Source organism: Podarcis melisellensis (assembly GCF_964234715.1).
Source record: "Podarcis melisellensis genome assembly, chromosome: 8".
Classification (NCBI taxonomy): domain Eukaryota; kingdom Metazoa; phylum Chordata; class Lepidosauria; order Squamata; family Lacertidae; genus Podarcis; species Podarcis melisellensis.
In genome coordinates, this window is record NC_138540.1 from 9,171,244 (window position 1) to 9,183,527 (window position 12,284).

Genomic DNA, 12,284 nt, shown 5'->3' on the forward strand with positions numbered 1-12,284 from the left:
AATTTGTTGTCTGCATTTTTTCAGTTGATTTAGGACGAATCTGATGCGCTGAATCCAAAAATCACATTGGTTTTGCTCAGGTCAAGTTTTTGAGCTATGGCCACATGTCGGTTTTTTACGTTTTTGTTCACATGTACGCTTGTGTGGAGCATTTTAGAAGAAGCTGGTGGGGGTAAAATGCCAAGTCGAATAATTGTTTTGATTGGAAATGATTATTTTAATGACAAGAAGTATTCAGGTCCGATAGTTCTGGGTGATTATGTCGAAAAGGGATCAGTTCGAAGTCATAAAACCTTGAAATTTTCCATAAATTGGTGCGGCAAAGCATAAAGTTGGGGGATCAAAACTTAGTTAATGGGGTAGCCGCCCCACGAAGTATCCTGATCTTCAATCAGCACGTCGTCCTGTAGCTCATTGTGATGAAATTCCAGTGCCTATCTTCGGAGAACTTCCTGACATTAGTGATGAAGATGTCTCCAGTGTTGAAGGACATGAAGAAGAAGTGGTTCTTGAAGATGATGCTTCACATCCATTTTCCCAAAAGGAGTTGAATGATCTAGTTCACGACCTCAGCTTGTCAAAGGACTTTGCCGAACTGTTGGCATCCAGATTGAAGGAAAAATACCTCCTCTCTGACAGTGCTCGCATCAGCTTCTTCCGCAACAGGCATCAAGAGTACCTCCGTTTTTTCTCGGAAGAGAAGGACTTCGTGTACTGTGCAGATATTGCGCAGCTTCTGCTCAAGCTTGGATTGCCACAGTACGAACCCAAAGATTGGAGACTGTTCATTGACAGCAGCAAGCGATCACTGAAATGTGTTCTGCTACATAACGGCAACCAGTTTGTCTCTATACCCCTGTCTCACTCGAGTACACTGAAGGAGAACTATGAAGCGGTGAATATGTGCTGGAGAAAATTGGTTATGATCAGCATAAGTGGTTTATTTGTGTTGACCTGAAGATGGTGAACTTTTTGTTGGGACAACAGTCTGGCTTCACCAAGTACCCATGTTTTCTGTGCATGTGGGATAGTAGGGACCGTGCTCAGCATTACACGAAGAAGGACTGGCCTGTGCGGGAGGAATTGGTGCTTTGCAAATAAAGGAACGTCATCAACGACCCTCTGGTGGACAGAGACAGAATACTCTTCCCACCGCTGCACATCAAGCTCGGCTTAATCAAGCAGTTCACCAAGGCTATGGACAAGGATGGTGACTGCTTCACTTACTTGTGCCAGGCTTTTCCAGGATTGACCATGGAGAAGTTGAAAGCTGGCATCTTTGACAGTCCTCAGATTCGTTAGCTCATTAGAGATCCAGAGTTCGGAAAGTCAATGAACGAAGTGGAACTGGAAGCGTGGAAGGCATTTGTTCTGGTAATGAAGAACTTTCTTGGCAACAATAAGGCCAGAAACTACGCAGAACTTGTCAACAACATGCTGACTGCTTTCAGAGACCTGGGCTGCAACATGAGCGTAAAGATGCACTACCTATTTTCACATATGGACCGGTTTCCTGAGAACCTGGGTTCAATGAGTGACGAGCAGGGGGAGAGATTCCATCAGGACATGAAAGAGATGGAGACCAGGTATCAGGGTCGCTGGGACGCAATCATGATGGCTGACTACTGTTGGACTCTGAAGAGAGACCTCCCTGCCGCTGAGCATTCCAGGAGTTCCAAGAAACGGAGGTTCAAGCCCTGAAGTTTGAAAAATGGTGAAGCAACATGCAATTTATGTGTACTTACCTTTATCAATGCCCACCATTCAGTTTACCGTAAACCTGACCTGATGGAGAGAAACGGATGCCATTTCCTGATTCAGCAGTGCAAAAAATACCCTAAATCAGTTGTAGAAATCTAGACAACATTCAAAAAGTAAAAAATTCGTAGCCTCCATATGTTCGACAGATCATATTTATCTGTCATGTCAAAAAAAGTCTTTGGTAGTCTGCCAGCATTCTGGGATTTCTGTCCTTGTGTTTTATCCATAAGTGTTGATGCTACCCCATTCAGATCTCCCATTAAAATCAATTTATAATCCAAATATTCCATACATTTTAAACCCAGATTCTTGAAAAAATCTACTTTGCCGTCATTCGGTGCATAAATTCCCAACAAAAGAAATTTATCGCCTTGTGCTGTAATTTCAACTGCAATGTATCTCCCCTCCTCATCCTTAAATAGCATTTTGGGATTCCATTTTTCTTTAACATAGAAAACCACTCCTCTTTTTTAAACTTTATCTGATGATGAAATAAATTCCTGTCCAAGTTTCTTATTTTGAAAGATCTTTCTATGAAGTCTAATAACATGTGGTTTCTTGTAAGCAAATTATATCCAGATTCTGTTTTACCAAAACATGGTAAACTTGGTTTCTTTTTTGGTGTGAGTTCAAACCATTTACTTTCCAGGACTAAATTTTTAAAGTTACAGATAGGTAGCCGTGTTGGTCTGCCAAAGTCAAAACAAAAGATTCCTTCCTGTAGCACCTTTAAGACCAACTAAGTTAGTTCTAGGTATGAGCTTTCGTGTGCATGCACACTTCTTCAGATACACTGAAACAGAAGTCACCAGACCCTTCTATATAGTGAGAAGGTGGGGAGGGGTATTACTCAGAAGGGTGGTGGGATTGGGTGATTGGCAGATAGCTGTGATGAGCCTGTTGATTTAAAGCCATCTTGACTTTTTAAGGAGTCGCTGCCCCTGCCCCCAATGGATGGGAGCTTTCCAGTCCAAGTTCCTTTGCGTTTTTCTCCAAGAATCTCTCTTTCTCCCCAACAGTCTTAATTCTTTGCTTTCTCCCTTGAAATTTGAAAGAGAGACCTTCCGGGAACACTCACCTAAAAAAGATGCTTTTCCTTCTTAGAGCACTGGCCAATTCTGTGTAGTTATTTCTCAGGGCCAAAAAATGTTTCAGGATCTCTCAAACTTTTTTTGTAGTGGTGGCCTAAAATAATATCTCTTTGCTCTTTGGTCTTAAAAATTACCATACAGTCATGTATAATCTTAGAGTCCTTTTTTGGTCCAAATCTATAAGCCTTATCAATCCAGGAATTTACCGTATTTTTCGCTCTATAAGACGCACTTTTCCCCTCCTAAAAAGTAAGGGGAAATGTGTGTGCATCTTATGGAGCAAATGCAGGCTGCACAGCTATCCCAGAAGCCAGAACAGCAAGAGGGATTGCTGCTTTCAGTGCGTAGCAATCCCTCTTGTAGTTCTGGCTTCTGAGATTCAGAATATTTCCCCCCGCCCCCTGTTTTCCTCCTCCAAAAACTAAGTGCGTCTTGTGGTCTGGTGCGTCTTACAGAGCGAAAAATACGGTGATCCCAATAAGCTGAAAAGTCATCAATTAACCAGTCCTTCAAATTGTCCTGCACTTTCTGTTGTACTCCTCTCAATCTCAAATGGCTCTCCCTCTCTTTCAACTGTAGAAATGCAATTGAATTTGAGGCTTCTTGCTGTGCTCTCTCCAGGTCAGAAACTCACACAGTTTCCAACTGCGTCAATCTTAGTTCATGACCTGATATATCTGTCTTGTTGTTTAGTCATTTAGTCGTGTCTGACTCTTCATGACCCCATGGACCAGAGCACGCCAGGCACTCCTGTCTTCCACTGCCTCCCGCAGTTTGGTCAAACTCATGCTGGTAGCCTCGAGAACACTGTCCAACCATCTCGTCCTCTGTCGTCCCCTTCTCCTTGCGCCCTCCATCTTTCCCAACATCAGGGTCTTTTCCAGGGAGTCTTCTCTTCTCATGAGGTGGCCAAAGTCTTGGAGCCTCAGCTTCATGGACCCTTCATGGATCACTGCCTCCCCTTCATGGATCACTGCCTTGCCGTGGCGAAGGGGCTTGAAAAACTCAGAGAAGCTCTGAACTATGCCGAGCAGGGCATCCAAGATGGACAGGTCATAGTGGAGAGTTTTGACCAAACGTGATCCACCTGGAGGAGGAACCGGCAAGCCACTCCAGTATCCCTGCCAAGAAAACTCCATGGACAAAGACAACAGGCATATTGTCTTAACCCCTTTATTGTCTTAAATCTGCAAAGTCTTTTTTTAATTCCTGTATGCTCTGCTGATTACTTCTGTTTTAATTTCCTGCAGCAGTTGCATCACAGACTCTTCAAAAGTTGGAGCCTTAGAGCCCCTCCTTTGCTTTCTTTTCTCTGCCTTTTCTCCTTTCTCTCCCCCATCCATGGCATTTTATTTTTTATCTAAGGTCAGTCTCAGTCACAAGGAGGAGATAAGGAGGCAGACAGATTCCCGCCACAAGCCACAGTCAGCAATATCTCCTTTCCCAAATTTCCTTTTACCCCCTTTTACTCCTCAAATGGAGCTCCCCCCAAAATACTGTCAGTGCTCAGTTTTGCAGGGTTCTTAAAGTCAAAAAAATTCACCCCCCCCTTCCCCCTGCAGAAGAGGGGTTTAGAGGTTTGCTTGCAAACTTTCTACCAGTCTTATTCCCACTTAAGGCTTTGGTCCACGATAACCGATTCTCCGTTAATTCAGCGAAAGGGATCAACCTCCGTTTTTAAATCCCTTCGTGTTCCCAAAATAGCCTGATTTAAACTTTGACTTTTACTCACAGTTCCAATTTTGTGTGTGTCCTTTTTTTGGAGGAATTGACCGCTCACGATCGCCAGACTTGGAGCTTTGCACTGTGAAGGAAGTGAGTCGTTTCCGCTGTGACGCGTCTCCAACCCCTCTCGCTCTCGGGGCTCCTTACGAGCTTACTGGGGAATGAGGGAGTTGCCAGAAGGCACCCACTGGAACACCAGGTCCTCAGAACACTCAATCTGAGTTTTTTTCCAGGGCACCGCATGGCTCTTGTGATCTCCCCTTGCTTCACTGCGCTGGGGCTCTTTCAGCCAAAAGAGCTCCCGTCTGCCATTACCGGAAGTTGGTCCAAGCCAGTTTGAACAGGTCTAGGCTGGTTTGAACTGGTCGGGGCTGGTTTCTGCTGCTCCAAACCAGTTTGAACCTTTCTAGGTCAGTTGATGCCGGTTCAAGCCGGTTTGAACCGGTCTAGGCCCGTTTGAACCAGTCTAGGCCGGTTTGTGCCGGTCCAAGCCGATTTGAACAGGTCTAGGCTGGTTTGAGCCGACCCAAGCCAGTTGGAACAGTACCAGACAGCTTTGAGCAGATCCAGGCCGGTTGGAACTGGTCCATACTGGTTGGAACTAGCTTAGATTGGTTTGAACCAGTCCAAGCCGATTTGTTCCGGTCCAAGCTGGTTGGAACCTGTTGAGACCTGTTGGAACTGGTCCCAGCTGGTTTGAACAGGTCTAGGCCGGTTTGAACCAGTCGATGCCAGTTTGAACTGGTCAAAACCGGTTTATGCCGGTTCAAGCCAGTTTGAACCGGTCTAGGCTGGTTTTCACCGGTCTGGGCCTGTTTGTGCCGACCCAAGCTGGTTTGAGCCGACCCAAGTCAGTTGGAACAGTACCAGACAGCTTCAAGCAGCCCAAGCCAGTTGGAACCAGCCCAAACAGTTGGAAAAGGTTCAGGCTGGTTCAAACTTGCCCAGACCAGTTTGAACTGGTCCAAGCCAATTTGGGCCAGTCCAAGCTGGTTTCAACTGGTCTAGGCCAGTTTGAACTGGTCTAGGCCGGTTTGTGTTGGTCCAAGCCAGTTTGAACCAGTCGTGGCTGGTTTGTGACAGTTCAAGCCGGTTTGAAAAGGTCTAGACTGGTTTGAACTGGTCTAGGCCAGTTTCTACCAGTTCAAGCCAGTTTGCACAGGTCTAGGCTGGTTTGAAGCGGTCTAGACCTCTTTCCCCCTTCATGGATCACTGCCTTGCCGTGGCGAAGGGGCTTGAATAACTCAGAGAAGCTATGAACTATGTACCCAAGATGGACAGGTCATAGTGGAGAGTTTTGACCAAACGTGATCCACCTGGAGGAGGAACTGGAAAGCCACTCCAGTATCCCTGCCACGAAAACTCCATGGACAAAGAGAACAGGCATATAAAAGTTATGACGCTGGAAGATGAGCCCCTCAGGTCGGAAGGCGTCCAACATGTTATAGGGGAAGAGCAGAGGACAAGTACAAGTAGATTCAGAGCTGATGAAGCGACTGGGCCAAAGCCGAAAGGACGCTCAGTTGCGGATATGCCTGGAAGCGAAAGGAAAGTCCAATGCTGTAAAGAAAAATATTGCATAGGAACCTGGAATGTAAGAACCATGAACCTTGGTAAGTTGGGTGTGGTCAAAAATTAGATGGCAAGAATAAATATTGACATCCTGGGCATCAGTGAACTAAAATGGATGAGAATGGGTGAATTCAGTTCGGATGACCATCATATCTACTACTCGGGCAAGAATCCCATAAAAGAAATGGAGTGGCCCTCATAGTCAACAAAAGAGTGGCAAGAGCTGTACTGGGATGCAATCTCAAAAATGATAGAATGATCTCGATACGAATCCAAGGGAGACCTTTTAACATCACAGTAATCCAAGTTTATGCACCAACTACTGGTGCTGAAGAAACAGAAATTGACCAATTCTATGAAGACTTACAACACCTTATAGAAGTGAAACCAAAGAAGGATTTTCTTCTCATTATAGGGGATTGGAATGCTAAAGTAGGGAATCAAGAGATAAAAGGAACAACTGTCAAGTTTGGCCTTGGAGTTCAAAACGAAGCAGGGCAAAGGCTAATAGAGTTCTGTCAAGAGAACAAGCTGGTCATCACAAACACACTTTTCCAACAACACGAGAGACGACTCTACACATAGACATCACCAGATGGGCAGCATTGAAATCAGATTGATTATATTCTCTGCAGCCAAAGATGGAGAAGCTCTATACAGTCAGCAAAAACAAGACCTGGAGCTGACTGTGGCACAGATCATCAGCTTCTTATAGCAAAATTCAAGCTTAAACTGAAGAAAGTAGGAAAAACCACTGGGCCGGTAAGATACAATCGACCACATTTTTTGCCCTATAGGGCGCACCGGCCCATAGGGCACACTTCTTTTTTGGGAGGGGAAATAAAGGGGGGGATTATATCCCTCCCGAGCCCCAAAGAGCGAAGAAGCCAAAGATGGATCCCGCTAGCTGCCCTGGCTTCATTTTTAGCCTTCGTTTTGCGCAACCTCGCCATCGCTCCCAGAGCTTGTGGGGCTGGAGACGGGGGAAGCCAGTGCAGAACGGGTCCAGGAGCGATGGCGAGGTTGCACTCAACCTTGCTATCGCTCCCGAAGCTTGCTGCTATCCAAAGCTCGGGGAGCGCGGCGCTGTAGCGCGGGAAGTCGCGCTGGGCTCCCAAGGCTTGCAGAGAGCTGCCCGAAGCCAGGGGTGCACTCCCCGGTTTTCGGGCTGCAGGCTACTGTCCGCAAGCCTTGGGAGCCTGGCGGGAACTCCTGCTGGGCTCCGAAGGCTTGCGGATAGCTTCCTGAAGCCTGGAGAGCGAGAGGGGTCCGTGCACATCGACCCCTCTCGCTCTCCAGGCTTCAGCAAAAGCCTGCATTCGCCCTATAGGACGCGCACACATTCCCCCTTCATTTTTGGAGGGGAAAAAGTGTGTCCTATAGGGCGAAAAATACGGTAAATAAAATCCCTTATGAATACACAGTGGAAGTGAGGAACAGGTTTAAGGATTTAGATTTGGTGGACAGAGTGCCTGAAGAACTATGGATGGAGGCTCACAACATTATACAGGAGGCAGCAATGAAAACCATCTCAATGAAAAGGAAATGCAAGAAAGCAAAGTGGCAGTCCAACGAGGCCTTACAAATAGCGAGGGAGAGAAGGCAAGCAAAATGCAAGGGAGATAGTGAAAGATACAGGAAATTGAATGCAGATTTCCAAAAAATAGCAAGGAGAGACAAGAAGGCCTTCTTAAACGAGCAATGCAAAGAAATAAAGGAAAACAACAGAAAGGGAAGAACCAGAGATCTGTTCAAGAAAATTGGAGATATGAAAGGAACATTTTGTACAAAGATTTCCATAATAAAGGACAAAAGTGGCAAGGACCTAACAGAAGCAGAAGACATCAAGAAGAGTTGGCAAGAATACACAGAGGAATTATACCAGAAAGATATGGATGGCTCGTACATCCCAGGTAGTGTGGTTGGTGACCTTGAGCCAGACATCCTGGAGAGTGAAGTCAAATGGGCCTTAGAAAGCACTGCAAATAGCAAGGCCAGTGGAAGTGATGGTATTCCAGCTGAACTATTTAAAATTTCAAAAGATGATGCTGTTAAGGTGCTACACTCAATATGCCAGCAAGTTTGGAGAACTCAGCAGTGGCCACAGGATTGGAGAAGATCAGTTTACATTCCAATCCCAAAGAAGGGCAGTGCCAAAGAATGCTCCAACTACCGCACAATTGCACTCATTTCACACGCTAACAAGGTTATGCTTAAAATTCTACATGGTAGGCTCAAGCAGTATGTGGACCGAGAACTCCCAGAAGTGCAAGCTGGATTTAGAAGAGGCAGAGGAACCAGAGACCAAATTGCAAACATAGGCTGGATTGCGTGGCGATTCCCACCCCCTCCCACTGATGGAATAAATAAAGACACAAGACAGCAGAATTTAGGTTAATGGGCAAAAAATGGCCACAACTTTATTGATTACAGCTAAGAGCAGTATTGGCTTTAGGCATTGGCCCTATCAGACTAACTGGTATAAAACTGGGAAGGGTTAAGAACCAACAGGGGGAGCCCCCGAGATGCACATCCCTAGGCGCTCCCCGAGGGGTTACCGCTCGGGAGCGCGCTTTAGGCCCTAGCCTCCATAGGTTTCGGACGAGGCGACGCCCCCCGGAGCCCTTTATCGGACTACCCTTCAACATTTTGGGGAGATGATGGCGCTCCCCCCCAACTCATTTGCATAATAATACCCCTGCCAATGCCTAACCGCCCAAACCAAAGGTGTTGTGACATTTTGCTACGAGGTAGGCAAAAAAACCAAGCGGCTTCAAAAATAATGCCAATTAGCCAAGTGGAAAAACTCCTGCCAGGCCCCTTGCAGCGACCAGCCAAAGCCCATAGCAAAGTCCAAATGAAAACCTAAAGGGTGGGTGGGTGGGAAACCACAGCTGCTGAAAGGAAGGGGCAAGCACGGGCTGCCCCGACCTTAAATGCCCCCCACTAAGCCTGCCCCCCCGCCAGCCGATTGGCTGGTGCTGTGAATGATGAATACTAATGAATCCCGGGATTCCCCAAGTCCCGCGGGTCTGCAGCCAGCCCCGTGAGGATGTAGATGGGGAGTGAGCCCGCAACCCCCCCCTCCTTATGTCAGGAGTGGCTTTATGGAGAAAGCTAGAGAGTTCCAGAAAGACATCTACTTCTGCTTCATTGACTAGGCAAAAGCCTTTGACTGTGTCAACCACAGCAAACTATGGCAAGTTCTTAAAGAAATGGGAGGACCTGATCACCTCATCTGTCTCCTGAGAAATCTCTATGTGGGACAAGAAGCTACAGTTAGACCTGGATATGGAACAACTGATTGGTTCAAAATTGGGAAAGGAGTACAGCAAGGCTGCATATTGTCTCCCTGCTTATTTAACTTATATGCAGAATTCATCGTGCAAAAGGCTGGGCTGGATGAATCCCTAGCCGGAATTAAGATTGCCGGAAGAAATATCAACAACCTCAGATATGCAGATGACACAACCATGATGGCAGAAAGTGAGGAGGAATTAAAGAACCTTTTAATGAGGGTGAAAGAGGAGAGTGCAAAATATGGTCTGAAGCTCAACATCAAAAAACGAAGATCATGGCCACTGGTCCCATCACCTCCTGGCAAATAGAAGGGGAAGAAATGGAAGCAGTGAGAGATTTTACTTTCTTGGGCTCCATGATCACTGCAGATGGTGACAGCAGCCACGAAATTAAAAGACGCCTGCTTCTTGGGAGAAAAGCAATGACAAACCTAGACAGCATCTTAAAAAGCAGAGACATCACCTTGCCAACAAAGGTCCGTATAGTTAAAGCTATGGTTTTCCCAGTAGTGATGTATGGAAGTGAGAGCTGGACCACAAAGAAGGCTGATCGCCGAAGAATGGATGCTTTTGAATTCTGGTGCTGGAGGAGACTCTTGAGAGTCCCATGGACTGCAAGAAGATCACACCTCTCCATTCTGAAGGAAATCAGCCCTGAGTGCTCACTGGAAGGACAGATCGTGAAGCTGAGGCTCCAATACTTTGGCCACCTCATGAGAAGAGAAGACTCCCCTGATGTTGGGAAAGATGGAGGGCACAAGGAGAAGGGGACGACAGAGGACGAGATGGTTGGACAGTGTTCTTGAACCTACCAGCATGAGCTTGACCAAACTGCAGGAGGCAGTGAAAGACAGGAGTGCCTGGTGTGCCCTGGTCCATGGGGTCACGAAGAGTCGGACACGACTAAATGACTAAACAACAACAACAGGCCTCTTTCTGCCAGTCCAAGCTGGTTTAAACAGGTCTGGGCTGGTTTGATCCGGCCCAAGCCAGTTTGAACAGTTCCAGACAGCTTCCAGCAGGTCCAGGCCAGTTGGAGCAGGTGCAGGTCATTTGAAACTGGCCCAAGCTGCTTAGAACAGGTCCAGGCCGGTTGGGACAGGTCTATGTCACTTGGAACCAGCCCAGAGCGGTTGGACCAGTTCATACCAGTTGGATCCAGTCCAAGAGGTTCAAACCAGCCCAAACCAGTTGGAAAACTTTCAGGTAGGTTCCAACTTGCCCAGAGCAGTTTGAACTGGCCCAGACATGCAAATATGCAAGTGTCTCACCAGACCCAGCATTCAGTCAGTCATCCAGTCAACCAGCTATAACCAGCTACAAATCCACCTGTTAACCTAATTCAACCCACATTTTACCGTCTTCCTCATAAGAATATGGGTGGGCTTTGTCAAAAGCCTTACTGAAATCAAGATACACTATGCCCACAGTATTTCCCCGATCCACCAAGCTGGTAACTCTATCAAAAGAAGAAATATGATTTGTCTGGCGTGACTTAGTTTTTGAGAAACCCATGCTGGGTCTTAGTAATCACAGCATCCTTTTCTAAATGCTCACAGGATGACTGTTGAATTATCTGTTCTAGGACCTTTCCTGGTATCGATGTCGGTGCTCACTTGTTGTTGTTACCTGGGTCTTCTTTCACCCTTTTTTGAAGATGGGGACCATTATGTACTGAAGTTCTCACCCTGGGCCAGCAGGGGGATACTGTAGATAGTTATGCAAATACGGGATCAAAAGTGACGTTCAGTGATTGGATAGTTTTAGAAAGTTGTAAGGTGGCCCTGATGCCCTCCACCCCTACCGAGGCCGTCATCCGGGTGCTGCGAGGCCTTTTTGCAACGCATGGGTGTCCCGATGTCCTCGTCTCCGACAACGGACCGCAGTTCACCTCAGGCACTTTTGAGCGATACCTTTTGGGACTGGGCATCTGCCATGCCCTAATGGCACCATTTCCTCCATCCAGCAACGGGCAAGCGGAGAGAATGGTGCGCTCGGCAAAAGAGGCACTGGCGAGCCTGGACCAGGGAGACTGGCATGAGCGGATTGCTGAATACTTGTTCGTGCAACACATCACCCCTCATGCGGCCTCAGTCCTGCCGCCTCAGGTCTCCGCTCGACCGGCTTGGCTGCACGTGCCACGGTCATCTGTTCCAGGAAACCAGGTCTTTGCCCGGAACTTTGTGGGGGACATTCCTTGGGTGCCAGCCACAGTAGTGGGAGTCACTGGACCTCACTCGTACCAGGTGGCGCTCGAAGATGGACGTTTGTGGCGCTGGCACATAGACCAGCTTAGGCGCAGGGTTGGGGACTTGGGCACTACTGCAGTGCCCCCAACTGCGCTCATGGCTCCGGAACAGACACTTACAGATGGTGAGGCTCCACCTACACCTCTCTCGCAAACTGGGGGCGTGGAGCCGAACCAAGCTGCTTCAGAGGGTCTGCAGGACTTCCCACAGACTCAGACCACTGCCGTGCCTGACAATCCGCCAACTCCACATGCCCACAGCAGCGGTTCCAGGGGACTTGGTTTCAACCCCACCTAGGGTCACGCCACAGCCTCAGCAAGAATCGGGCAGCCCACCGGACCTGGGTACCGCTCCCCGGCAGTCTGGCAGAGTTTCCAAGCGCCCAACTTATTTAAAGGACTATGTTGTTGGACATGTAATACTGTTGGTCTAATGGAAGTATGTGAAATGTAACCGATATGCTTTTGTGCCTAATTGAACCAACGTGTAGTGCTGTATATAAGGAAACCATTACGATTGTAACTAACGCCTTATCTCGGTGGGGAGGGGTGTTATGTACTGAAGTTCGCACCCTGGGCCAGCAGGGG